The 24,937-nt window shown below is 48.2% G+C and overlaps 2 protein-coding genes across 2 annotated transcripts in view; one reads left to right on the top strand and one right to left on the bottom strand.

The window, feature by feature from the left end:
* The window catches only part of JMJD6 (Bifunctional arginine demethylase and lysyl-hydroxylase PSR), a 118,173-nt gene extending 101,255 nt beyond the window's left edge, over window positions 1-16,918 (bottom strand). Inside the window, exon 1 of the mRNA XM_075875062.1 lies at window positions 16,819-16,918. The gene's annotated coding sequence lies outside the window, so the exon portion shown is untranslated. The remainder of the gene's footprint in view (window positions 1-16,818) is intronic.
* Window positions 1-24,937, top strand: part of LOC119180563 (A disintegrin and metalloproteinase with thrombospondin motifs 18) — a 151,840-nt gene that overhangs the window by 44,137 nt on the left and 82,766 nt on the right. The gene's annotated exons all lie outside the window — the stretch shown is intronic.

Here is a 24,937-nt window from a genome sequence, read left to right as displayed (position 1 = left end):
TGGCTGCGGCAGCCGCCATCTTACGGTTGGCACGGCTTCACTTGTGGGCAAGAAGCTCCGCTCCAGCATTTTTTTTTAAACCTCCTCGCTCGATAAGCGCGAAAGCAACATGGTGGTGAATTCCACTGCATTACCTCGGTTAAAACTGAAATAGCAGCAGAACGTGTCGCTTCTCAAGAAACTTCTGATCAAATCGACTATCACTCTTTAAACCGCAGCGGACAGCTTTTTTTTTTATGCTGTCTTAGTGTAAGGAAAAACTCTTTTTTTTTCGTTTTCAGGTAAAAGGAAAGCGCATAATGTGAATGACTCCGGTAATGTTGCGTGCAGCCTAAAACGAAACATATTTGAAATATTCCGCCACTCACGGGAAGAAAAGTGTCGAAAATGAGCGGGCTACTCAATAAGACTATCGTTCCCCGTCAACGCTACTAAGCTGCGTCAGCGCACAAAACCTAAAGCAGTCCAGGACTTGTGTTTGTAAACAGCGTAGAGACCTTGTGGTTACAACTTACAAGCGAAAATGTAAGCTTTGCCAAGGATAGCGCGACTCCGCTTGTACTTAGCCTGTCGCTAGCTATATGTTTTCCCCTCAATTGGTACTACTTTTTCTCGGATATTGTAAATGCTGCACATATTAAAATTTAAAAGTTCGTTGGGATTTTCTAAAACATTACGTTCGGCAGAGTAGCTACATTAAAATCTCAGACAAAATTTATCACGAACTTCAAGTTTCCGATCTAAAACCAGCGACACAAACGTGCATTTGAAAGGCAAAGCTAGTTGTCTAAAGTCAACGCCTCCGCAGGTATCGTACTGTTATGCATTCTGTATTTCTAAACACTTTGCCTAAAGCTCTCTCTCTGGACTTCACTGGCCCGCTCGTCTCGAGTGCGCTTTTGTGATGGAAAGGCGCGTCTGTACGCTCTCGTTGCAATGTACTTCTCTTGCAAATATGTAAACTAAACGCATCTTCTACTTGTTCGTGAGACGCGTCGCAAGAGTCGTCCTTCGCCGGATCCTGGGTGGCAGCCTCAACCCCTCCCCGGGCATATCACCGACTGTCCAGTGGCCGAGGACGCGTCGCTCAGGTGGTGGTGTTGGTCACCCCGCGCACTTTTTTACCCCGAACGGCGGACAAGCCACGACAGGTTTGCCTTTCATTGCCTAAAGCTCTGGGCTGCGCCCTTCTGGAATGGCCTTTTTGCTCTCCCATGGTAGAGTAGCACATACTCTGAATCGTTAAACACTTTTTTTTAAGTGTGAATACACTTTATAAGCGACCCCAAACCATCCACCGCCGTCGGCGGCGTCCGCAGTCTTCTCTCTATCTTTAAAAGAAGGAGGACTTGGCGGGCCGCAGCGCGACGCTCTACCGAATAAAGGCCAAACCTCATAAGCGCGAAAATGCACGTGACAGCGACGAGCGACGCGACGTAGATCGTCTTCGCGCGATCAGTCGCTAGCGCAGGCAAACCTCATTCACGCGGCGGCTTCGGCGAGCGAATTCCACTGTTGCTGGCATGAGGCCGTCTACTAGCTCCCACCAAGAAAACCACGTAGCGAGCGGTATGCAATTTAAAAATAAGATATATTGTTGTGTAATGAAACGGAAAGTGTTCATTATTGCCTTGCAGCACTTTTTTATATGCATATGCGTAATAAACATTGCGTTATTTCTTGTTGCGCATACGTGACTCGGGCAGGGTCACGTGCACCTATGTAGTATTTGTCTTTTCCGGTATTTCGCTATTGGCTGCTTGAGCCCAGCACTTCCGGGCGATGAGCGACGGTTTCCAAATCTGGAGAACCGAGCGATCGCGCGAAAACGAGCACGCGACACGTCGCGCGAACGCCCTGTTTCGTCGCTCATAGCGTCGCTGTCGCGTGCATTTTCGCGCTTATGAGGTTTGGCCCTTATGGTGTTATAAATCGTTAAAAACTTTTTCTCAACGCCACACCGCACCACGAAGTACTCGAGGTCGTAGAAAACTTAAAAAAAAAACACTCGCACAAACTATAGTTGGTGGGTTCATTGTTCACTTCACGAAACTGGGACGGCCTCCTGCTCTCCCGTAGTAAAGTACGAAGTACTCGAAATCGTTGAAGACGTTTTCTAAACACACAACAGAATGTCCATAATGCTCCAAAGCGTTCGCAATTGATTCTTAACACAACTTTTCTCGAATGTATCGTTCGCCGGGACGGCTTATGGCTCTAGTGTTCTAAAGCGTTGACAATTTGTTCTAAGCACTGTTCTTGCCAATGAAGCCAAGAAGAGTTCAGAACCAAATCGTGCGTACCCTGTATACCGCCAATCAATGTAGTTCCACAGAAGGTTCCACATTTTCTACGCGAGATGTACAATTTTGTGCTTGACAAGACGGAGTTCGCAAGAGGGAGGTAATTGTGCATTCACATTGCGTTCTTGCACGCGCTATGAGAAAGTTCCGCCTTTTACGTCTACTTCAAAGGCCAAGCAGCCACTGCATCGGCATGCCACGCTCATTCCGCGCGGCCAATGCTTTCCATTGCGTACTCGCGGACTTGGCAGCGGCGAAGCCAACAGAGTCGAATCGCGCCCATCCTACCACTATTTAATTTATAGCTCGTTCCAGCCTAATAATAAATGCAAGCTTCACCCACAGCGGTCACTGTCTCACCCAGGCAAAATTTGCATAAATGTCTCGCTGAATTGAAGTCGGATATTTACGTGACGTAAGGCACAATCGACGGATTTCAGGAACACTATATAATTGGGCATACAGGGCTCGTGTTAATTTTGCTAGTTTACGGTCGAAATTTTGTTGTACTTCTTTTGCTTTTGTTTCGTCTTTTCTATATGTACAAAAAATAAAATAAAAGTAAAAAAATCATCGAGAATTCCAATTTGCCCCGCCACAGTGGCAAAGGTACTCGGCTGCTGATCCGCAGGTCGCGGGGATCGAATCCCGCCTGCGGCGGCTCCATTTTCGATGGAGGCGAAAAGGCTTGTAGGCCCGTGCGCTCAGATTCGGGTGCAGGTTAAATAACCCCCAGGTGGTCGAATTTTCCGGAGTCCTCCACTACGGCGTCTCTCATAATCATACGGTGGTGTTGGGACGTTAAACTCCACATATCAATCAAACGAATCAATCGAAAATTCTGACTTCGATGCTCTGCGAAACGTAACATTTGGTCAAAAAAACGACGAACTTTTAATTCATGATATGCGTAGTATTTGCATTGCCAGTAAAAAAAATGTGGTTATAGTAAGAACAGGCGTGCTGCTGTACTGGGGAGTAATGTGAATTTATTTTTAGGTTGTAACCTAATAAAGTCTTTTTCATTACATTTCATTGTAACCGAGAATAGTCCTACATTCATGTCATTTTCAACGTGAGATGGAAAAAAAAACTGCATTTTTTTTTTTTCATGTAGCTCTCTGAGACAGGACGCAGCTCGTACCAGTAAGATATTCGCATTTATTTTAATTTATTCGTTGTCACTTCGCGTTTTTGAACGCATGCGAACGCCTCACCTTTTACGTGTACCTCGAACGCCAAGCAGCGTCTGCGTCGATATGAAACCAAGGAAACCAAAAAGGTTTTAAAAAAATTTGCTCGAGTGGAAATTCTCCCCCACAAGTGAAGCCGTGCCAACCGTAGAGTTTCCTAATATATACGCTAGAGGGAACTCTGGCGCTAGTGTTTATGGGAGATGCAACGCACGGCGCTTCAGCGAGCATGGGAATGATGGGTAGTACACACACTTGTGTAATCTTCGTTCTTCTGGCCTGCTTTTGGCTCCGTGTGTGTTCGTGTGGCTTGGAGCTGTTTTGTTACGAAACAAATAATAACAAATGTTCAGCGGTTGCGCTTCACCATCTTATTCGTTCAGACTTACCTTTCCAAATTGGGTCGCAAATTTCGAAAGCGTTGAATCTTTCTTTCAAAACAAAACCGAAACACAGCAATAAACTAAGCCGCAAGTATGATTCGCCACCTGCAAGTACGAAGACTAGGCAAATGTGTGTACTACCGATCATTTCCATGGTCGCTGAACGATCGCAGCGCCAGAGTGCCCTCTAGTTAATTTTAGGAAACTCTATGGTGCCAACCATAAGATGGCGGCTGCCGCAGCCATCTTACTAGGGGCATGATGAGCTGTTGACGTTCGGCGATTGAGAAGGAGCGTTTTCCTCGCACGCCCAACGAGTTTAACGTGAAAACCTTTTAGGGTCAAATGGTGCTCAAAGTGCGTCTTTGTGTTACTAGTTCGCTTTAGGAAGCCCCGAATTCAAAGCAAAGTTCATTGGAGATTAAGTCGCCAGCACGAGTCTCTGCGAATTATTTTTTTCAGAAACAACTATTTTTTAATTTATAATTAACGCAGCATTTAGACCAACAAATCAAAACCGCTTGATGTCTAAGTAGGCACCACCAGAAAACAGCATGTTTCTGAGATCCTTGGAGGGCAAAAGCTGTCTTCACTGCTGTTGGCAAAGCATTGCGGAAGCTTCCACTCCAGCAATTTTTTTTAAACATCCTTGTATGAAACGCTGGCCGCGCACAGTCGTCACTTTTCACAGCGGTACGGAACGCATGCAACATACCGGACTATTTTGCGTAGTGGTATACAATAGCAGAAACTCCACCCCCGTAGCTTTCCCTTCGTTGCCGACAAAAGTTGTCCGCGAGCGTACAGTGGCAGCTCACTGCTCCCCTAAGTAGAATACGAGTACATGGGTACAAATTCGTTCACCATTTCTTCGGGTCGAACTGACGAGAAGGGCACAACCGATCAGCGCCTGTGCCATTCTCTCACAATGTCCGTATTCCGACGGCGTTGCGTCGAAAGTTATTCTAAGATGCCCAACCGACTTTTCACTTGCCCCTAGTGATTGGGAATCACCGTTCCTTTATATTTGAAACCCGGCATCAGCGGAATTTTTTTTTCGTGGGGGGAGGGGGGCTTGTTTAAATGGTCATTTTTCACTCTGTATGTCTGCGATAAACCAATGTTAATAATATCTGGGACTTAACGTCCCAATGCCACGACATGATTATGAAAGAAGCCGTATAGTGGAGAGTTTTGGAAATTTTGACCACGTGGGGTTCTTTAACATGCACCTAAATCTAAGTATACAGACCTCACACATTTTCACCTCCACCGAAATCGCAGCCACCACAGCCGGCATTCGATCCCGCGATCTTCCTGTTAGCAGTAGAGTGCCGTAACAACTATATACCACCGCTGCGGGTCGATGACCCAATGTTAGCGACAAGCATCATGCGTAGTCATTTTTAATGCGCGACCAACACAATCAACCTTCTGGGGATCGATCGATTTGTGGGGTTCAACGTCCCAAAACCACCATATGATTAAGAGAGACGCTGTAGCGGAGGGCTCCGGAAATTTCGACCACCCGCGGTTCTTTAGCGTGCACCCAAATCCGAGTACACGGGCCTACAACATTTCCGCCTCCATCGAAAATGCAGCCGCCGCAGCCGGGATTCGATCCCGCGACCTGCGGGTCAGCAGACGAGTACCTCAGCCACTAGACCACCGTGGCGGGGCCAACCTTTTGGGGGAAACGTTCAAGCTTTCGTACTTAATACTTCGATTCGTTCGTCGGTTCGTGTCAGCGTCTAGAAGTTCCGCCCTGCCGTACAGTGTCGCATCCTTGGGATTCTTCCTATGTCGCAGCGAGGAGCACCTCTGCTCTGCGGGAGATCTATCTCCTCGCAAACAAAGGAGCCGGGGGTGGGGCAGGAGGGGGGGGGGGGGGTGTTCCAAAAAAAGAAACCCTCCAATAGCTCTCAGCCTGTACCGTCGACAACGACAGCGCGCGAGAGAGAGTTATGTTGGCAGTCGTTCAGGTGAACACCTCCACCACCGCACAACATCGCTCAACACCTGGCGACTGTTTGTCATCGCCATGATTCGACGATTCTCCCTGCCTCTCAGATTTAGTGCGTGAAGGTATATATTTTCTCTCTCGGCAAGCTATAGCTCTATCGCTCTGCCAGCCGACGAGTCATTGTTCGACGTGGGGAGCTGCTTAAAGGAGCTTTCATGCCACCGCGTACGTGATCGTGCCTCGACAGACATGACCGTATACACGCATTTATTGGAATCGCTGTCATGCTTAACGCGAACGGCGAATACGGAAGTCTGGTGGCTTAACTGTAGAAAAGACATGGCCTACAAGGAGCAAGCACAGAATGGTAAAAAATAACCTTGTGCAGCATAGCGAAAATTACCAGAGTAGGAATGGCATAGCCTCGCGCATGTTTTATTCTTTTTAATCGTTACACCATCATGAGTATTAACCTCTATGAGGGTTGACAGTATTACCAAATAAATAAAAAAATAAACCAACTAACCAAAGCTATAAGCATATACAGTAAGCGCTCGTTATTTCAGATTTCACGGAACCAGCAAAAAAATAAATAAATGAACAGTTAGCCGACTTTTGAATGAGCGAACGTATCAACAAAATAATAAACGAATGTCTGTTACGTCAATACACTTCAATTTTCTTGTTGATGAACAAGTTCATTCTGCACTTGCTAGACGTAAGAGCAGTGAAAAAAAAAAAAAGCCGCAATTTGCGACACTCGCGACTTTGCTCGCAATGTGACCGCGGCTCATGACTTTCCTGTTTTATTTAACCCGAAACGTGCTACCCATGAAGTTACCCAGAAATGTCGTTACCGTACGGTTTACGCGGATAAAAATCGGCGATGCATACTGCGCCGCCTCGCTTCGGTGGTCCACAAGAGCGTTTTTCGCATATCTGCGTCGAGCGTCACAGCACTTCGCGCTCATGCAATCGTCCGGATGAACCGGTTTTCGGTCAAATATGACAAAATTAACCAGAATTTGATGCCAATAAGCAATACGTAATTTGCCGCTATCACAAAGCAAAGCGCATCCGATTGCTCCAATTTTCGTAATAAACGGTTGTCGAGTACACGGCGAGATTTTACAGAATGCACGGTCACGTATGCTTGCCCACAGGGAATGCTCAACCGAGCAGTCTTTTGAGCATCGAGCTAGCGCAGATCTGGCAGATGCCCCCTCTAGTCACTTGTGGGGTGCGCCAAGTCAGTTCCATATCCTTGTTCAGTTGGCTCCGACCGGCGATTTTTTTAATCTGTGGAGTTATGGAAGTGCAGGTTTCCGATGATAACCACGACTGAAGACTCATGGCATCTCATCACAAGAAATGCTTACTTCTAATCTTCGCCCCATAAAAGCCGAGGACCAAAGACACAGGCTTCGCATCTATTTCGAGGCTTGTTTTAAAGCATTTTGAAACAACGCCTGCTTCGATAGAAAAGACACAGTGAACTGAATCACAGCCACCTCACGCCGAAAATGCAAAACGGCTCCAGAGGAATGTTTGGGTTAGGTATGGCGGCGGCTGTACGATACATGTTCGGCACGTGATTTGCAACGGTGAATCTTTCGCGTGAGGTTCGGCAACACACATCCTTATAGGTGCACGTGAGAAAGATGCGCATATGGGAAGACCTTTATTAAGAAATAAGGAGGCGCAGGTCCTCTGTGGGATTAGGCGAGTGTTGGTCACACGATATATTTGTTCGCAGTGTCTTGGAGTTTGCATTTATTTAAGCAGAAGTCACTTGTACTGAGACGGTGCGAGGCAGGTGCTGTGGCTTGTCAGTCCCCCTATATACACTACCATGATCGGGCTGCTCTGACTTCCATATCGCGCAAATTATATTTCTGTGTGTCCGGATCCGTAAGCTGAGCTTCGCAATATTTCGTGCACCGCAAAACCTGTATGGCCACTCGCCCTTGGTCGAATACATGCGCATTGCCGCAATAAGTGATGAAGCTCTGCGTGACCGTTTATTGCCACTGTCGTCACTTATCGTCACGTCACTGTCACGATGTCGAGTTGTCGCCATTTTGCTTCACAACAACAACAGCAACAACAATACCACCACCAACAACAACAAAATTGCTTTGACGATAACTCTTGGGAGTGCGAAATGGGCGGTGAGACTTGCAAGAAAGGAGGACCGGTGCGGTGACCTGCGTAACAAGTTGCTTTTTCTAGCATTGCACTAGGACTTCATCGAACTAGGTAGTCATGCGGTAACAAAAAAAAAAAAACGGAAAACCAAATCGCATTTCTGCTGCTAACGTAGTATCTTGAGACTGCGACGCGCGTGGCCATTAAGGACCACAAGTCACTAAAGAAGAACTTTTAAAACAAAAAGGTGGCGTCAAAAACAATTTCAGTGTTAAAAGAAGCTCGAAAGTTCAAGCACTCTTCCTACTGAGCCTCGCTATCACGATGGTTTTCTGCGCTTATAGAAGTTTAAAGATAGCAAGTGTTGACGGCCTTGGGTAGAGACGCGTGCGTCGTTTTATTTTACTGCTTTCCGCTACTGATGACTCAGCTGCGGTTATTTCTGAATCGAACGCCCTTGTGGCTCTGCAGGCGGGCCCTCCCCACTCGTCAACAACATCTACAGCGGACTGATAAGACACGCTTCTGGCCGCGTTCTCGCAAAAGCGCTCGAGTTCGTAACACAGAAAAGAGCACTTGTTGATGCTCCTCGGATCAGCGGGCGCCTTGTTCTTCTTAACAGCCGAGTACATAAATGCGCCCGGAATCTCCGCGGGAGAGGAGGAAATGGTGCGGCGGCTTCCTTTTTAGAGGCGCCCCCGGCGGCGAGCTCGAATTCTCGTCCATGGGAGGCGGGAACAGCAGGCGTTGTTGGCAGCTCTTCCAGAGACGGTGTCTGCGGTGGCAGCGGCGCGGTTTACTGACACCCATTATTATTAGCCCCGAAACACACGCGCCGACTCCGCATCGTAGCGCTGTATTGGTCCGCGCCACGGCCACGTGGCGAGTGCACACAAAAGCGAACCCACGGCGCCCGTCGGCCTTGGATCGAAACTTCGCGATGTATGCGGCAACAAGCTTCATATTTGGCAGCTGAGGGTGCGAACGATTTTATTGCCGAAGGTCTGCTAAAGCGAGTTCAGTCATGTCCTCTTTTTTCCCTCTACCAACATCCGTCATATTTCAACGGATGGAAGTGCTGTCTCAAAAACAAGCAACCAAACAAGCAAGCAAACAAAAAGGAAGCTAGTCCTCATAGCACCCACATGGGCCTCGACAAGTTTGGTATATTTGTCCAATCAAACAGCATCCTCAAAACGATTATTACTCTAATTAGCATTGCTAAAGAACAGTTTCGCTTACCTAATGACTGCATGCATGCGTGTGTGTTTGTGTGTGTGTGTTTGTGTGCGTGTGTTTGTGCACGTTTGTGTGTTTGTGTGTATGTGCACGTGCGGCCGTATGTCTGACAGTGCGCGTGTGTAGAGGGGGGGGGGGGAGGCTGTCACTCTCGGTCGCAGTGGCTGGTCCCTCCCAATTACATCGTTGTCATGTGTCAGGGATCTGTGGTTCGCCTCAGCGATTCGAACATTCTGTCAGCCAACGTTGCCATTTGGAAAAAGACCTTTCCGATATTTCATATATTGGTCACTTCTGAAGAGGATTTGACGTCACGCTCCGAGAAACATGTCAATACTGACGGCCACAACGACTAAAATATGGGCGTTGATGCTGAAATACAGTTTTTGCTCCACGGTTATGTTCTAACATATCCAGCCACGCCTTGATAGCTCGTGAACGTATAGTTTTTAATAAAATAGAAATAAACTTATGAATGTGTGCGAAGGCAGACATGTTCGGGCAGGGCGATAGGTCGGCTGGTCGCATCCGGTCCTCGTGTTTGAGACGCCTGGCTTACGTGTTTCTATGCACGATGTGCTTGCATATAAAAAAAAGTGATAATATTTATCAGAAAGAGACAATTACCCGTCTGCAGCGCGAATCTGGGAAGAAGCCCTCTAGTTTCGCTTCCTAGAAGAACTAGGAAGACCGAGCGCGGCTGAAGAAACACTTCCGCTAGTAATGCGATAAATACGGCAGGAAGGGAAGATAGAAGCGTGTCATGAAAAGAAAAAATATATATCGGTAAACAGGAGTAGTGAGCTCTGGCCGACGTTTCAACAAGTCGGACTGCCTTCCTCGAGGCCAGAACTTGCCTATAGCCTTGCGGAAGACAAGTCCACTTCTCGAAACATCGGCTCCAGCACACAACCCCTGCACCCCTTTGTAATGGAACAACAGACGGGGTGGTCAAAAGGAATCGCGCGTAGTCCGCACTGATGAGGGATGACTGTACGCTGTGCTAGACAAACCCCCCGTTCGCATTTCACGAAATCAATCGAATGACCTGGCACCCGAAGTTTCCCATTTCCTGTCGCCAATCGACCGTTCTTTCTCGCAGAGCACTTCCGAGTTGACTTGGGCACGCTACGGAGCTCCCGGCATACAATTGCGAGTAGTATGAGTGGCAACAATTAAGTAGCAGTTAAGATGTCATAGCGGTTACACAGGGTTGGCAAGGGCTGCTCAGGCGGCAGGGTATACATTGTTACGGGGAATAAAGTATACACGATGAAGATATTGGCGAGCAAATGCGTACAACGCTGCTGCAGTCCGAGCACGTTCCCGTCAGCACTTCGTCGTCGTCATCCTCAGGCATCTACTTAGCCCGTGACAATATCTTCCAATTCATTATGTCACATTCATATCGGTACAGTATACGAGTGTAGCCATGAATTAAAGACGAATTTGATGTTCCCTCCTATATTGTGCTCACGAATGGTATATTGTCACGCTGGTCTGTGCATACGTAAATACGCAGACCGGAAGTTCGAAACGTGCGTGACCTGAGGTCATCGAGCATTCGCGTTCTTTTTTTTTTTTTTACATCCGTTCTTCTTCGTATGCCGTCTTTGATATCCGTTCTCCTCGTCTAATAACACTCTTCCTTTCTAAATAATTGTTTTCTCTGTATACTGCCCTCGTATATATCCACCATAATGGCGCTGACTACCTGCTCTCACCCTCTTTTTCTTTTTTTTTTTCGGTATACAATGTTGACCTCGCGTGCGCTTTAGCGGTGAGTGCGGGCGTGTTTATGCTCACCTCGTCGTCTATCGCGCTACATTCGCTGTTGGCCATTGTGTGGTGAACACTTTTACGTTTTATTTACATTCACTCCCTCAACGCGGGCCTATGTGTGTGTGTGTAACGCTTCTATAGAGCGCCGTTCGCTATAAGCCTCCTCAGCCATTCAGCTGCGAATGCTCTTTTTTACATTGACTCAACTCTTGCCGACTTGGCCGCTGCAGTCGCGTCGTTCGCAGCGCTCATTCAGACGCCTCGTCCATGCGGTATACAACCGCCAGAGGAATGAAGCCGCGAGATCTGCTTTGTATGTGTGCCTATGCGTATACACTCTTCAATCGTCGACGCGACCTCCTCTCTCGCCCTCTAACGGAACACGTCGCTCCTCGACTCCGGAAGTGAGTCGCGCGTGTTACGCATTGTGCGCCGCAGCGTTGGATTGAGCGCCTCGCGTACTGACCCTCGGGCGGCTATTTAGTCGCGGCTGGATCCATTGAGTGGTGTATATTATGCGCGACGATAGATTCGGTACCGGTGAATAGGGAGCAAGCGGTGGACCGCGGTAAGGTTGATATCCATTATAAAAGGTGCGGCATATATACAAGGCGATCTATCTAGCCTTCCCTCTCCACGCATCCTCACCCGCTGTCCGTGGGGGCGTTTTAAACGAAGCCTCCTCGGTAACTGCGAAGTGTCCCGTTAGATCAATGCAGGCATAGACGTGAGCTTGCCCCCACCCTTTAGTCACCTAAAAAGAGGGGGGGGGGGCGCAAATCTAGCCCCATAGGAAGGGACGGTGCTGAGACTCGTGGAGGGGGGAGGGCGCTGCGAAGAACCTTTACCCACCTCCTGAAGGGGAAACCAGTGCACACATATTAAGGCAGGGCTGAGATGAAAAAGAGTGAATGAGTCGGGATAAAAAGAACTACATTCTTGCGATCAAAATGCATTGACGTTTTTGTAACAAAGCCGCGCTTGACCCACTCTATAGTTGCTCTGAAATTTTGTAATGGTACGTGGTGTGTGCCTTTAAGGGCCTTCTTAGGAAAAAATTAATAAGGCGAAAGCCTTTGATGCCTCGTCGAATGAGAAAAGTCACCGTCGTACGGGGCGAACGATGCGAAGAGTCACGTGATCAGAGATTACGGCTTCGTGACATCACAGATCGACAAAACTTGCTATGCCGTTGCGAAGTCTCCGATAAGCACGTCACATGATGACCGACTGCGACGATGACGTCATCATGACGTGCCACGATGACGTCACACGGTGCTCGCACTAAATTGTCGCGCGGTCAAAAGTGCGCCGATTCCCGGGACTGTGCAAAACCTGGTAAAGTGCAGAAAGTCTGCGATGCCTCATAAAGACTGCTTTACGTACGAGTTTGAGTGCCGCCATATTGGGATGCCAACCTCCGTGTTATGAATTTTTAACAACTAAACGAACAGCGCTACGGTAGACGCATACACCCGAAAACGGTTGGGGTCATGCGTACGATCTTTCATAGCCTTATTAGAGAGTTTTAGTACTGCGTACGCTGCGTACGTGGCGGCGTTGCGTACGTAAGGGCGCCACGTTCTGCGTAGTGCGCATGCGCAGACTGCAACGCGCACGTATCGCATTACGTACGCAGCCGCTACGTACGCACGCATGAGATGCGTGCGTGCGTATGAGGTGATCGCGCCGCTCTCGAACAAGTTCGCGACAGCGCGAGACTTCGTTTTGCAAAATGGCGGCATCGAAGGCAAGCACCGACCGGCTCTGTGGCTTAAAATATGGCCATAATCTGGCTATAACTCTTGGATTGGCTCACATTGGCTGTAAACAACACGTACTTCTATTTTGATCTACCAGATGACGCATCACGCTACACGCTCGTTACGTACGCCGGTACTACGGCGTACTAAAAGCCGATTAGTGGCAAACGACGCCACGTAACGCAAGGCGCTTGCGTGATGCGTACGTAGTACCATTCCGCAGTACTAAAACTCTCTATTAATTCACAAAAAACATGAAAACATAGGCTTAATTAACAGCCCAAGCTGGCAGCATTCAGATGTCCTTGCGGAAAACCGACGTTATTTGCAAAAAGCTTTCCGGGCGGAAAATGAAGGGGGGGGGGGGGGGTTAATACATTGGCTAAGAAAAAAAATGGTTTGCGCCTTTGCGTCGTCTGAGGCTAATGCATAAGAAACCTGTAAGGTATTTCTTCGATGCCACGAAGTATGTCTCCGTATAATGCTGCGATTTGTGAATGTGACGACTCGGGTGCTGTCATCTTAAGGAACTTGTTTATTTTTCATTAGCTATTGCTTCCAAGTGGGATGCTGTGCTACGCAATACGGCTCGTGACGTGGCGTAGAGGTTATAGGCCTATCTGTCCCGACGTGGGAGCGACCCGCAACGTGCAAGTTCACGCCCCGACGGACCTAAATAAAGTTGTTCAACCATTCCTTCCTTTTTTTTTTAATTTGTAGTACAGCACACCAACAACATTTGTCATCAATGTCCTAAACATCACCGTCTAGTCCACTGAGTTAATGTTAAGTGCTCGTAACAAAATTAGCACGTGGCGTCATGAACACAGTTTGGTCTCATGCAGACGACTCCAATCACGTGGCGATTAAGCTACGTCACTGGGGTAACACCGCCGCCGGAACGTTTTCTTGGTGCCTGTACATGAGTAACGAGAGAACCAGTGTGCGATGTACATATAACACTAACCTAACGTCATAAACTTCGCGTCCTATACATGTTGGTGCTCTAACGTGGCTGCTTCCTGTACTGACGACAGTGAAAGTAATCATACAATGCTGCGTACTATTACAGTTTCAGCTCCTGATATATACAACGCAGCTTTCTGCAGCGTCAGTCGCATGACGTGCGGAAACTGCTCCGCCAAACCTGTCAGCATGCAGCATACGTGTGCTGCGTCACGGTTTCTATAGCAACAGGAAACGGTCGCGGCGTATGGCGGCTGTTCTATGGCCCATGTGATTGGACGGCCACAACATACGAATTGCGGCGCGGCTCCTTTTGTGTGCATCGGTCAGTGTGGACAGTCCACATGTCTGCAGTGCACGTCGGAGTGGACACTGCTGCGTACCTGTGCGTGTGTCACTGCGGGTGATTTAAGATTCGAGCGACCTCTGTGGCTGCTATTGTCTCCTGTGTCTATACGCGCTCACAAAACGCACTGACCATACATGAAGGCTCGCGCGTCTGCGAACAAAGCGGATTCAGGCATGAAAGCTTTCGAAACACCGCGCGACCGTTTCGGCTTCTCTATTGCGTTTCCTCTACGCTTTGTTCGGCTGACGCCTTAACGGACACGACGTTACGCCCAGTAAGAAAGAAGAGGGCAAGCAGCTCATTCATTAGCCGACATTAGCTGTAGTTAGTTCTCATCCACTAAATACGTCAATCATAATTTATGCAATATTAGTCAACACTGTGTGCAGCCATAGATTAGTCATCACTGACGAGTACTTGTCATCATTTAGCCAAAGCCGTAGCCAACAGCCAGCTAGTGCTTGTAGTACGCGAGTAAGTGCGGTAGTTCAGGGGTGTTACCAGGGGGTGGCATTTCAGGCCCGTGCTCCACCCCCTCCCTCGAATTTTTTTTTTCTTTCGCCATGCATACGTAGTACAGAATGACCATGTTACAGTGTTCTAGTACACTGTAACCATGTGCCTGCCCGGCCCCCCGTTAAATCAAGGAGGAGTCCAACCTTCATGCATGCAGTCGAACCTGTCCGACTGCATGTCAAAGCCCTTCGATGGAACACCAAGAGCCGTGCTAACGAGGAGAACTGGCTAACACCCGCAGATTTAAACGTACGACCCGACAGAAAAGTGGACGAAGAAACACCCTCCTTCGTAGCTATAAGTTGTTAGAGCATCGGAAGCATAATTGAAAGGACGCGGGTTCGGACCCAGCCGGCAGGAGGCGATCTTTTTCTTCCACCTTAACTCCTTTCGATTTAGGTCACAATCATCATCATCATCATCATCATCATCATCAGCCTGATTACGTCCACTGCAGGACAAAGGCCTCTCCCATGTTCCGCCAGTTAACCCGGTCCTGTGCTTGCTGCTGCCAATTTATACCCGCAAACTTCTTAATCTCATCTGCCCACCTAACCTTCTGTCTCCCCCTAACCCGCTTCCCTTCTCTGGGAATCCAGTCAGTTACCCTTAATGACCAGCGGTTATCCTGTCTACGCGCTACATGCCCTGCCCATGTCCATTTCTTCATCTTGATTTCAGCTATGATATCCTTAACCCCCGTTTGTTCCCTAATCCACTCTGCTTTCTTCTTGTCTCTTAAGGTTACACCTACCATTTTTCTTTCCATTGCTCGCTGCGTCGTCCTCAATTTAAGCTGAACCCTCTTTGTAAGTCTCCAGGTTTCTGCTCCGTAGCTAAGTACCGGCAAGATACAGCTGTTATATACCTTCCTCTTGAGGGATAGTGGCAATCTACCTGTCATAATTTGAGAGTGCTTGCCGAATGTGCTCCACCCCATTCTTATTCGTCTAGTTACTTCAATCTCGTGGTTCGGCTCTGCGGTTATTACCTGCCCTAAGTAGACATAGTCTTTTACAACTTCAAGTGCACTATTACCTATCTCGAAGCGCTGCTCCTTGCCGAGGTTGTTGTACATTACTTTCGTTTTCTGCAGATAAATTTTAAGACCCACCTTTCTGCTCTCCTTGTCTAACTCCGTAATCATGAGTTGCAATTCGTCCCCCGAATTACTCAGCAATACAATGTCATCGGCGAAGCGCAGGTTACTAAGGTATTCTCCATTGACTCTTATCCCTAACTGTTCCCATTCTAGGCTTCTGAAAACCTCCTGTAAGCACGCGGTAAATAGCATTGGGGAAATTGTGTCCCCCTGCCTTACACCCTTCTTGATTGGTATTCTGTTGCTTTCTTTATGAAGCACTATGGTAGCAGTTGATCCCCTGTAGATTTCTTCCAGAATGTTTATATATACTTCATCTACGCCCTGATTCCGCAGTGTTTGCATGACGGCTGATATTTCTACTGAATCAAACGCCTTCTCGTAATCAATGAAGGCTATGTATAGTGGTTGGTTATACTCTGAGCATTTCTCTATTACCTGATTGAGAAATGCTCAGAGTATAACCAACCACTATACATAGCCTTCATTGATTACGAGAAGGCGTTTGATTCAGTAGAAATATCAGCCGTCATGCAAACACTGCGGAATCAGGGCGTAGATGAAGTATATATAAACATTCACAATCACACAATCAGGGGCGTAGCAATTTTTTTTTCTTTTTCGTAGGGAGAGGAGGGGGATCTCGGTTACACTTTAGGTATGTCCGTTCGTGCGTTTGTGTGTGTGCGGGTATACATACACAAGCGAAATTGAAAAATTTCGGGGGCAGGGGACGTTGAACTTCCCCACATCCCCCTTGGCTACGCCCCTGGTAACAATCATTATTGTACGTTCGAAGTACAGCAATTCGTGTCCCCCTATGAAACTAGGAGACGATTGAGCCAATGATAGTACATATACTTTCATAGGCTCAATCGTATCCCGATTTCATTGGAGCGTGTCCAACAAATGAGCGAGTCTCGCGAAAAATTCCCCTTCATATGCACTGCACCCCATATGCCGCGTGAAACACGCCTCTGGAAGTTGTTTAGAGTTGTCTTTTTATTTTTCACGACGTGAGAAATTTGCTAGGCTTTCGGAGAAATTACCACATGTTCCTTTCTAGCGAACGCAAGCCACAACTGTGTTTATGCAATGGGATTTGACTTACCCCACAGAAAATTCTCGGACGCGTCCGGTAAGGCAGGCACGGCCGGTTGCAAAAGGATGAGGCGGCGGTGATGTAGCTAACGCGGATGTTGTTCTTCAAGCTAGTATGAAGAAGAATAAAAAATAGAGAAAAAAAGTGAGCTACTTTGGAAACTAACAGAAAGATACGTTATAAAAAATTAATATAAAGGAAAGTATGCATTCGCTTCCGATTTTGCGGGCCCCCTGCTGTGTTTTGCGTGACAGGCTGTTTACGGCTGCTTCTATATAGTAACGCAGCCGTTTTTCAGTACGCAGATGTGACGGCTCTATATATAAGAACTCGTGGGGCACGCGCAGCGTTACACATAAACACGAAGGTCAAAGTCGTAGCTCACACTAATCAATGCATGCTGCTTTTTTTTTCTTTTTGGTTTAGCTAGGATACATATGTTTATTGCTACGTTAGGATACTCTGCAGGTGTCGTTTCTCTATCTTCAATTTTTGTTGCATTTTCATGTCAACACGTTACTAATTACATCACGATGCACTTGGTTTCTTACGCTTGGAGAAAAAAAACATACGCACAAGTCAACGCGAGCTTTTTTGCGCGTCAAGAAGAAGAAGATAAAAAAATTCACAAGTTATCTTATGCATTAGCCTAGTGTAGCGATCAAGCTATGCCTTGACCCAGCGGGTCATTCGCCACGCCGAATTAGTGCCAAAAGGATAGTCTCGCCACGGCTGGACGGAGGAAGCAACAGGGGCCGACTACACGAGACGGCGCCCACTGATTGACAGCGGCACCAACTGTGTGAAATGTTGCCAAAGAGGGTTATGGAGCCGCCGCTCGTATCTCCCGCCTGGGCCCGCATCGTTAGCGCGTTAACCAGCAGACGACGACGGCGCTGGTCAAAGGGCTCTCCCCAAAGGATTCCACGAACCTGGCACCTCTCGAAAGGGCGCGCTAGGATCTTCCCGTGGGAACGCAGGACGAGGCCGGCACCAAAGGGGTCGAGGCGCCCGTGCGTCTTCCGCTCTCCCCCTCCCTGTTCTACGGCAGCGCTGCGACTAGTGGCAAGGGTGTGTGTGTGTATGTGCAAGCCAGTGTTGTGCCTTTATGAACATACATGACGGGCGGTACTTCCCTGAGAGGAACTTCCACATCACCATTGGTCCGCATTGTTTTGTGTAGTGATCCCCAACCTAGGGACCTAGGGAACGGGGGTCAACAAAAAGGGCGTGCAGCGCCTCGCCCAATTCTCTTCTCTTCTCTTCTCTTCTGTCATCTCGACAACTCACTGTAAAGATGTAAATAAATCCGTTAAGTTTGCTCAAAGCTCTCCCCTAGTCCTTGGCTCGACGGAGCGACGGCGACCGGCCCCGCTACCCGCAGACTGCGGTCGCCACGACGCGCAACACTAGGCACGCGCAGAGTTCCCTTTAAGGGGGGGTGGGGGCGAAGGTGTTTGTCGCAGCACCCCCTACCTGTTATGTCAATGCATGAGGCAGACTTTGCAGCCCCACCTCTCAGGTGACTAGGAGGGGGGAATGCGCCACCTTGCCCCCCCCTCGCCCGTTGTAGACGACGAAAATATTTTTTTATTTCATTTCAGTCGATGTATGTATTCTGCCCCGCCCCCCTTATCCTGTTCCCCACTAGTCACCTGTGAGGTGGATAGGATAGGGGGGAGGCAGGATTAATATCCCCTTAGCCCCCTCTCATGCGACTAGGCAGATAGGATTAGGGGAGGGGGGTAAGTACACCGGGTCATGCGTCATAACGTAACTTCTCGTGATACGATGACGTCATCACGTAAAGTTACGGTGTGTGATGTCACGATGACGTCATGTAGTGGCGTCATCACGTAACGATAGTATTTAGCACCACTCGTGTTGACACCGATGGTCAATTTTCGCGTTTTCGGAAAGACTTATAGGGCTTTAACAACATGCACACTTACGGCCTTTACGAGCCTAGCCATCACGTGTAGTTTGTTGAGCAGGACAGTCTGTAGATAGACAGCGATAGTGTAAGCAAATTAACCTCGCAGCTCGAACCAATTAGCCCGAGAAAAACAGAAGCCTTACCACAGAGCAATTACTTGGCCGAAGCAAAGATTCACCCAGCGGCTATAAGGTCAACCGCCCACGGGGCAAAGCAACAGACTCGTCGTAAATTGCCTTCGCCGTGGTGGGGCAACGGCCGGCGGCGTCTGTCAACAAACAGAGCATGTCGTCGCTCTCGCTGGCAGCACGTCAAAAAGAAATAAAAAAAAAGGTGTTTTCATTCGCGACTCTCGAAGAGGTTGCACTTGCGAGGCGCTCGCATGTACGTAAAGGTGTCGAATAGGAGAAGTGTTTTCGTCAACTGTTTCTGTGTGCTTCCGCAAGCGAAACCATCCGGTGAGGTGTTTTCGCACGGTCCACCGCCGCCCGTTTTTCCTCGACTTCCCATCTGTGTCGAATTTGTTGCTCCTACTGTACTACCCCTTCTCACTTGCACCTCGGCGAGTCTCGGTTCGAAGCGCAGGCTGCTAAAAGAGTGAACTGCAAGTGGGAGTGTATAGAGGCTGCCGTTCGCCACTTCAATATTGCCGACCTCTCGAGCCAAACGCGGTGTTTCCTTCCGATTGCCTAAACGGAAATGCGGCACTGCAGTGCTTTTGGACGGACACCGGCGTCGTGAAGTAATGGGATACGCGGCGCGTTCAAATGTTCTCTACAAGGAGGGACTCACAAACAAGCGGCCGCGGACGTCTCGCTCTAGCCAACGTGCCATATTGCGAAAATGCGATACCCAATGCGGTTACTAACGATAGTTATAGCGCGAGAACAGAACGACGACACAGAGACAAGAAGGACACGAAGGACAAGTCATGAGCGTAGCTAGAAATTATTTTCGTTGGGATTGAGGGGGGGCATCTTGTTTTGGAGTGGGGTCCAGGTAGGAAAATGTGGTCGAATGTCATTTGTACTCTGTCATGACAAAAAAAAAAATCGGAGAGCGAGAGCACGTGTCAGGAGGTGTGCCACCACGGGGCTATGTCACTGTACCATGTGTAAAACATTAATGTGGAATACAAACTCTACATTTCAAAAACGGCTTCCACATAAATGTCGACTCTAGAAACGTCTGAAACGACCCATGTATATCACATAAAAGTACACCCCCTTTCAAGTGGCAGCGTTAGCTAAAGTTTTTGTGGTAGGAACACATATTTCATAATGGGTGCCATTGGAAAAAGGGTCAGTCCCAGAGTCACTCCACAACCACGTTATGTACAAAAAACCTTTCAGAGTGGGGCGGCGCAGGATGAATAGAGAACATGGACATGGGTGACAAAATTGCACCATCTCCCGCAAGATGGAACCACGTGTAGATGCGAAATAGCGGGCGCTAACGAATACGCTAGAGGCGGCGATGAAACTAGCGCTCTTCGCGGCGTTTCGCAGGAGAGAAACCTGGGGCAGGCGCAAAGCACGCAATGATGAATCGACGTTTCCTACCGGAATATGGCGATCACTGCTTATGGGCAGTGAGACAGAAGGCTTCGATTGGACACAGGGACTCTAAGTCCGCTTTTAATCAACGAACACGCTGCGAATTTTCATTGTTCAACAACACACAGGAGAAATCTCCCAACGGCACTATCCTTGAAGGTCAAGATCCAGTGCGTACATATGTACGGGGTGGCCAGCGAACGGTTGTGCTGCGCGAGCAGTTGATTTTTTCAATCAAGGAACTTGGTAGCAGACGCTGCCTGCGTCGGCGTTGCGAGGCGAGAGAGGAGGAGCGTAGGAGAGGAGACAGTACAGAGAGAGAGAGAACGCGCATGCGCAGTAGGGGTGGTCGCGCCACTGCGCCGTGCTCCCGACCGGGTTGCAGAAATTAGGTGCTTTTTCTCATCTTCCAACCATTACCCACCACCACCACCGAATTGAACCCCACGTTATAAGATGCTTCGTATATAAAAGAAGTTTGCTTTCGCCAGTGATCCGCCTTGGGTGAGTGACGTAAGGGACCCAACCAGCTTTTTGGCGATCGATCGATAGAGGCCTTCGAACCGCGGTGGACATAATTAAAGGCCGATGACGTCGCATTTTGTGCGGCGCGTGCCCATGCGTGTATATATATCTAAACGCGTGTCATGCGCACTGTCGCAACGACAGTGCATGTGTATACGTGCGTCCCTTTTCGTGTCACCCTCGTTTCGGTGGCTGCCGACCTTGGCTCGGACAAAGGGAGTCAACGTCCGCCGCATCATGTATTCCGTGCGCAGGCGGGTCAGGGACAACAGACACGTGCTCCGAGATCCGCAGTATACCGTATCACCTACACGGCGCATGCGTCGTGAAGCTCGACCGAATGAATGTCCAGCCGGCGATTTCTATACGCTCTGGCACGTTCATCCACGCCTTTGTTTTTTTGTTTTTCGCGCTCAAATTGTGCGGGAAGTGAGAGGGAACCGCCATCACAACTGAATGCGCGCGAGTGATGAATTGACGCGGTGTCCTACATTCAGTTTATATACGTATACACATGCTACGCCGGTATCGTGACAGCATAACATGCCGTACACACTGCTCTGTGCGCATAGGAACTGAGAGTACCAGGGAAATAGTACAGCGCAAGAAACTTGTCCTGATGAAAATTGGTCTAAATTTCTTTTACTTGTGTGTATGCGAGTTGAAAGCTACGTACACGCATCATACTGTCATCTGTAGTTTATGCGGCGTTCTGAATACAGTATTACTTTCAGATGAGTGATTGGGGTAGAAGTTAGCGCGAACTATAAGAAACAAAGAACCAAAAAGAAGTAAGAAAGAAGAGGAAAAGTTTGCTATGTTCTCCTGGCTTTACCCTAATAATAAACATTTGAAGTTTATCACCCGACCTTTCTGCTACCTTTTGCTTTCTTGTTTCCTTGCTTGCGCTAATATGTGCGAGTTGATTGCGTTAGGATGTCAACGAACTGGTACTACGACAAGCCTTACTTTTCTCTGGAGAGCCTTTGAGTCCCACAACAGTGACCTTCATCTGGCTGGCTTGCGTTCCCTTTTTTGAAAATCAGCCGCTCACCACTATAATATATCGATATTTCTCGTAGCCAACAATCACTTCGAGAGTATTGAAAAAATGAAGGTTGTACAGCATTGTTGATTATTTTTGTTGCACCCCTTTTGAAATTCGGAACGGTGCGGCAGCCAGCTACTACAATCGCATGCCTCGTATTTAAAAGGCGAAGCTCTCAAGGGTGCTGGTCGTGTTCATCGTAGTAGTATGTTGTAGTAGTAGTAGCCACTTCTAGGTAGTTTTAAGAATTGCTCACTAGATGGCGTTGTGTGTGTGTGTCCTTGGAAATAATATCACTGGATGGCGTTAGTGGTTTTCGTATAGTTGACGAAAGGACGGACGGATGGACAGACAGACAGAAATGAAAAAGAAACTGGATCGTCTGAATCGAGTGCGTTTTGCAAATGTCTAGCCCGAGCGTTGCTACAATGCCGAATTGGGCAAGATCACAGTCACGTGTGCGCTTCCATCACCATGATGCGGCGAGGTAGTACACTTGTGTCTAGAGGGAAAGGATGGCAAAGAAATAGAGCAGGCCGGCACGCTGGAGAGCTGTTGCAGTGACACCAGTGTAAGTGAAAATTGCGTTGCAGGGAAGTGCATCCTTACGGCATAGAGCGGCGGAAATTGGGTGCAGAGCAGCTTTCGCCGACGAGAGAAAACAAGAGTAAAGGGAGGGAAAGAAGGTGCAGGGAGGGGGAGGGACAGCTTCGTGAGCGGGAAGAATCTGTTAGGAGGGGGATCGGAGGGGGGGCTCGTCGGTCAACGGGGAAACCCGGAAAGTAAACGCTCAGTTCAGGAGGCCGGCGTGATGCATCTCTCGAGGAAACGCCGCGAGTGAGACACGGCGAGGAAATCCGCTCGCCGGCGACGATCAGAAGAGGAGGCATTGTCGCTCCGTCTTGTCCCCCGGCGAGTCGTATATAGTAATTCCTTTCTTTGATAATTGAGAGTGCACGGAGTTTGTTAGGGCACATTTCTTAACAAGAAACAAAGAGAAGTATGACAAGAGAAACGTGAGAACAAAAATTTCGATTTGGAGTGGAAGATTTCTCATTGCTTAACCGGCAAATGTGAAGGCACGGTATGTCAAAATGTAACAACAATCCCCGCCACATAACAAACAAACAAACTAACCCTGCCACATTATACTTCGTACGCAAAACGAGGCCTGGTCGATTTAATACGCAACTGAACGCACGTGCACGAGCGTTCGTCTATCTGTGTGAACCAGCTCATAACACAGCCATTATCAATAGTATACGTGCTAATTGGTTCTATAATCATGTAGCTCATTAGAAGCAGGGGCACCTCCAACTGCATCTATATCGTCAACCGAATTTACGTCACAGCTGCACTTCTTTCTAAGCCCCCTCGTTATGTAACATAACCTGCTGTCCCCGACGACTGATTACATGCGTTCCGCTACCTCAGCCTCTTTTTCTTGGCCAGAGGGTCATGAGCTCGCTAACCATTGATCTCTAATCGACAGGGGTGCGATTTTTCAATCAGTCTTTACGTTAGAACATTTCATTATCATTTCCAGCGCTCTTTGCTTAGTATACTTACCACTTAATTCGTGTTCGACTGTTACAACCTTCCAAATCTGGCGGCCTTTGTTAGCATCCGCCGTGATTACAGCTACGCGTAAGCACTAGCCTTTGTTCGGTTTATAGGCGACGAGAAATAACTATAGAGTGTCATGACCTATTAAATAATGTAACCCTTACAGGCTTAAAGGGTCTCTAATTTAGGACGAGAAAGTGGTCTCTCTATCGCTTTCAATACCCGTCCTGCAGGTGCTGTCTTCCCTTCGCTACTTACTTCTTCATAAAACATTTGGGCAATGTCAGCATTGAACGATCATCCTATCAAGATTTAGTGCTTCTCCACTACACGCCACTGTCTCCGTTTGCGCACTCGAAAACTCCCAAAACAAGATGGAATGAGTTGATCCCGCACTATAGTAACGCCAGACAAGGCAAATTAACGGGCGTTCCGACTGCATGGCGTATAACCGGACAGAGAGACAATTCACAACTGACGCCCCTGGTATATGAACCAATAGAGAACTTATTTCCCCATGACGTCACGTGAACAGACAGCTGGTTGGCTGAAAAGATGGGAAACGCCAGAAGAGAATAACGCGCACGTTCTTTGTATTTACAGGCGTTGTTTAGTGGTTGTTTAACCCGTACACCTACCATGGGTGTCTGTGGTCCTGCTCTACAGCGTTCGCAACGCTGCACGGTTCTAGCGAACTCGAAAAAGTCCCACGGAGACAATACTAGACCTTGTCGTTCGCGCAAGCGACACGCGTGGCTGGTTGGTCTGTACGCCAACAAAGCAACAAAAATGGCGCAACGCACTCGTGAAGAAAGCGGTGCATGCGCCGCCGCAAAGCAGATCGCAACGGCGTGTGCCACAAGCTTGCCTTCTTCGCCGACTCCACCTCAAGGGCAGCTGCGCTTTCGCTCCGACTGTGCTCGTTTCCGAAGGCAACAGTTTCCGTTCCTTGAGGCCGTGGTCCGTATACCGGAAGGTTCTCAGAGCAGCCATCTCACGTTTGGCTGCGGTCAGAGCGCGGACGCTCGTTTATTTAGCGAATGTCGCCGACGTATACTTTCACAACAGCGGCCGGGCTTGCAGTGGCAAAGTGAGTAAACATGGCAGCAGACGAAATGGGTGCCCGTAAAAAGTTGCGCGAACGCAGCCAGAGAGGACAACACCGCGCACTGCTTGCGTTTGTTTCCTGTTTGCTTTTTTTTAATAATACTGTCAACCCTCGCTTGAGGGTCATAACAGGGAGGCAGTACAATATGAGTACAAACAGAACACCTAAAAAAAAACCACTAAGCAATAAACACAGGAAAACAGAATGGACAGTACTTCAACCATTACCAAAATAAGCATCAATTTCTCTGTCAAAAGTTTGCACATCGGTACTATTAATAACATGTTGGGGTAAAGAATTCCATTGTTCTATAGCATCCGGGAAAAATGACCACCGAAAGATGTCAGTGCGAGCGCTGAAAGGTTCAATGGGGGCATCACGATTCAATC

This window comes from Rhipicephalus microplus, chromosome 10 (assembly GCF_043290135.1).
Source record: "Rhipicephalus microplus isolate Deutch F79 chromosome 10, USDA_Rmic, whole genome shotgun sequence".
In the NCBI taxonomy this organism is placed as follows: Eukaryota; Metazoa; Arthropoda; class Arachnida; order Ixodida; family Ixodidae; genus Rhipicephalus; species Rhipicephalus microplus.
Note: the sequence above shows the minus strand (reverse complement) of the source record. Positions and strands in the feature narration are given on the sequence as shown.